This window comes from Echinops telfairi, unplaced genomic scaffold, assembly GCF_000313985.2.
Source record: "Echinops telfairi isolate 266 unplaced genomic scaffold, ASM31398v2 ScPeMD7_7424;HRSCAF=8462, whole genome shotgun sequence".
NCBI lineage: Eukaryota > Metazoa > Chordata > Mammalia > Afrosoricida > Tenrecidae > Echinops > Echinops telfairi.
This window is the reverse complement of record NW_022111324.1, coordinates 16,275,373-16,275,786: the sequence shown is the minus strand read 5'-3', so window position 1 is coordinate 16,275,786 and position 414 is coordinate 16,275,373.

Sequence of the window (414 nt, the reverse complement as noted above, 5' to 3'; positions counted from 1 at the left end):
GTTCTGGAAATTGTGTTGTCCCTTGAAACTCAAGAGGCTGGATGGCAGAGAGCAACATGGCCTCGCACGCTGGTACTGAAGGGCAGCACCTGGCCGGGCTTGGATCGATTGCATAATACCCGTGATAGTTAGATGACTTCATATCAACTTGAAGACGGGTGAAAGTGTAAGGGGTGGTAACTGATCTGTCAGTCAGATGGTGCCTCCTTTTTTTGTGAGGTCTTCTCATAAAGAGGGCCCTGGGAATCTCCCTTTCTCTCTGCCACTGACCCTGAAGCTGCCGGAGACCGGCCAAGTGTCCACAGACCTCAGATCCACAGAACTTTGCTCCCACCAGCCTGTGATCTCCCTGCATTCTGCACCATTGCATGTGGCTGCGTGAGTCTGAAGAGGCACTGATGGGACACTTTCTTG